General features: G+C 32.9%; 1 long non-coding RNA gene across 2 annotated transcripts; it reads right to left on the minus strand.

Moving 5' to 3' along the window:
- Positions 1-893: 893 nt before the first annotated feature.
- Positions 894-3,693, minus strand: LOC111211733. 2 transcript variants are annotated; one of them, XR_007328269.1, is made up of 4 exons: positions 3,506-3,692; positions 1,723-2,048; positions 1,472-1,636; positions 894-1,356 (listed from the first exon to the last, which is right to left on the minus strand). It is a non-coding gene; the product is annotated as an uncharacterized LOC111211733 (long non-coding RNA). The 2 variants fall into 2 exon arrangements; XR_002662677.2 differs by having other exon boundaries at positions 1,723-3,693.

Genomic DNA, 3,693 nt, shown 5'->3' on the forward strand with positions numbered 1-3,693 from the left:
TTAAATTTATGTTAACATTGTAAGGTTTATCTAAAGTTTGTTACTCTCTCCGTCTCAATTTAGTTGTCATTGTAGAAAAATTTTTTGTTTCAAAATAAGTATGGTTTTAGAATTTCAATGCAAAATTTATTAACAATATTCTCGAGTTAGTTTTCTATTGGTTGAAATATAGTTAGATGTATAGGTAATGATGTTTTTATTTTTTAAATATACAAAATTTAAGGTTTTCTTAAACTGTGTGCATAAACCTAAAATAACAACTAAAATGAAACGGAGAGAGTATTTTTATTAAAAAATTGAAATATTTTATCCAAAATAAATTTTAATACATAGTTATATTCATTAGTCTTATTAAAAATCCATTAATCTCTTAAAGCTATGCACTAATTAAAATAATGTAAATAAATAAAACAGTATGGTTGTCTTCTTGATGTAACACATATTGAGTGAGGTTCGTTATGATTTCGGTTTCGAATTTATATGAACTATATTGGTAATTAGCAATTTATCAGTGAGAAGAAAGAAATCTTTAATATTAATATTGTAAAAGTTATAGTTGGTTTGTTCGAAAAAACCTTTTATTTAATATCCAGGGTGACAATTTTGCCTCACAATCTTTTTTTCTCCTTATATTTTACATGTCCATGTGTAACTCATATAAATATTTGACCCATTTACATTCAGCAAGGGGAAATCATCTTTTGGAAATGAGTATTAGCTTATAGCTCTCGCATGTAGACCAAAATTAAAGAAAATCTTAACTGGTTTGGTCTCAGAACGCATAGTATTGAATCAATCTTGACACATAATAGTTGAGAGAGACCACCATATGTATGTTACTATTTGCCACAAGTGATCTTTTTTGAAATGTCTATAATATGAGATACGTAATCTTGTTTTAGTTACATCTTAACATACATAAAAACAAATAAATAAAAATCAGTAATCATACATAAAAAAAAACTAAAAGAGCCTAGGACAAAAATAGAAAAAAAAAATTCGGGGAATGAGCTACTTATTTACGCAGCACATTTTCAAGTTATTTTGTTCTCTTTCTGAGGCAATGAGATAAAAACATGACTGGAATTTCAGTGACCAAATACGTCATGGCAATTTGAACCTTCACAAAGAAGTTAATGAAGGTCTGCGTAAAAGTAATATTCCTCCTTAGGTTTATAAGAAATTACTCTTAGATACTTAAAAAAAAACAATTCTTGGATGTGTTGGTGTTCATGTTCTTCTCTCAGGAGCTTCCTTGACAGCTATTGCAAACTGATCCTACATGCTTGTTGTGATGCAACTCCAGTAGCTCCTTGAATCTCTTGTGGTCGAGCTGTTTTCTTAAAAATGAGATACCTGCAAACTCAACATAGTAAGTTAAGAATCACATATATGTTATTTATGGCACTACTTTGTCAGTTGTCATGAAAATTGAATGGATTCAAAAGATTACATCTGATGGCTTTCTTACATCCTATATATATCACGAGCTGCAATGTATATCTATGTACTTATATTGAATCCCAATGCTTTTAGAACCAAAGCACCTTCTCTACTGTCAGAGGACACATCCTTTGCGCTCTCCTCTCCTCTCCTCTGAGACTTCTCCTTCTCTTTCCACCAGAGATATCAGTACCTGAAAAATATAGAATAGACCAATGAGTTAGCAACAACAACAAAGCACGTGTAAAAAGACTTTCAAACTCGAAGTCCTGAACCCACATTTGCTTTGCTTTCTCAATGTCCAATTTCCTTGCCTTTAAGAACCTCTTATAATGTGATAGTCATAATGTTTAGAGGGTAGTAGCAACTCGTCCATGACCAGGCTTGTCTAAACTCATCAACTACTTGAAAATCCTCGACATCACGAACATCTTCAACGGAGACCGAGCTGACTCAGCCTTCTATTTTTCTTCTCTTTACCTTCTTGAGAGAGTGCTTGAGTTTGGTAGAGGCATTGATGGCTTTCTTTTTCAAAGAACCCATTTTTGTTCTCTTCTCATTTTCTGAATTCTTAAAGTCATACTTTCTTTCTTCTCATCACTTCTCTACAGTCCATCAAAACCTAAAAAGTATTTCTTTTAATTTAGGGTAAACGACCTATTTACCCACCAGAAGTATCGTATAGTAACAAATCCACACAATCTTTCATGCTCGTCTTAATTACACACATTTTAAGTATATGAACCTATTTACCCCTATTTTCAATAATCGAAACCCAAATCCACATAATGTTTTAGATGAGAACTAAAACCGACACTGAGCCGGTTTAGATTGGTTTACTATTTCTCAATTTCAGTTTTAACCTGTTTTTTCAACCAATTAGTATTGGAACAGTTAATCCACTTTAAAACCTAGTTTTAAATTAAATTAACTCAATTTAATCAGATTAAATTTCAAAAATACCAAACCATAATTAACCATGTCTTCCGTAACCCGACCCGATCTCCATCTTCTTCAACCTCGTCTTCTTCACCGACCATATCAATGTGAAAATAAAAAACTAATATGTCAACTCCAGTCCTTAATTAAATCTGTCTTCAGAAACATCTTGTTTTGGGTGAAACAGAGGATTTGACATGGAGTCCATTTTTCTGACGAGCACTGGTTATGATCAATCGCGACATAAACGGAAGAAGAAACAGCCGTCACCACCACCGTCTCAATCGTCGGTTCAGTTACGGAGATCAGAGAAGAAACAACATATCTACTCCACCAACATCATTCAATCTCTAAGAGAACTCCGGATTAGCGCCGCCGCAGATACATAGCATCCCAACCTCCTCGCAGCAGAGGTATAGCCGTACAGTCGTACGCTTGTGAAAAAAGCTCTCCAACATTCAAATTTCTGATTTTTTTTTTTAATTTTCCTCATGTTTGGTTAATTCATTTCATGTATACAATTTCATCTAATAAAGCTTGTTGTTAAAAAATGGCGATGATGAGAGGAAGAAGAAAATGAAATTGGGTCATTTATGAATTGAATTTTGGTTTGCTTTGGTTTGGTTTTATTCGGATTTAGTTCTCTTTGGATTTGGATTATTAATTTAGTTTGGTATTCAGTTTATGATGTAAACCAAGAAAACCAACGGTTATGTGGATTCGGGTTTCGATTTTTGAAAATAGGGATAAATAAGTTCATATACTTAAAATGTGTGCAATTAGGACGAGCACGAAAAATAGCTTGGATTTGTTACTATATGATATTTTTGGTGGGGAAATAGGCCGTTTCCCATTAATTTTATAACTACTTCTAGAAATAACAAACAGCTTAAACTGAGGTAATTTCTGAAATTGAAGAACAAAACTCTAAGTACCCAGAAACGAAATTGCAGAAATGTTCACTTTTCGTGATTTGAATTTGTAGAGATTTTGGGTCTTGTTATGCCCGGGAGAGATATATTGCAGGGATTATCACTTTCAATTTCAGTGAGACCCCAAAAATCAAATTATGAAATCTAAAGGTAGAGCATCAGATGGAATGAAACAGATCTGATTGACTTACATGATCTTGCTTATTGATCAACTGCACGGTGTAGTCAGACCTGACACTTTCAACTAAATGATCGAAGACGTAGAAATCTTGCTCGAATCAAAGAGAATGGCTGATCCACGATCACCCTGATATGGTGAAACTATATTTGTTCTTTATTTCTTGTAAATCCAACGAAAATATAAATTAGATTAGAGATA

This window comes from Brassica napus, chromosome C9 (genome assembly GCF_020379485.1).
Source record: "Brassica napus cultivar Da-Ae chromosome C9, Da-Ae, whole genome shotgun sequence".
NCBI lineage: Eukaryota > Viridiplantae > Streptophyta > Magnoliopsida > Brassicales > Brassicaceae > Brassica > Brassica napus.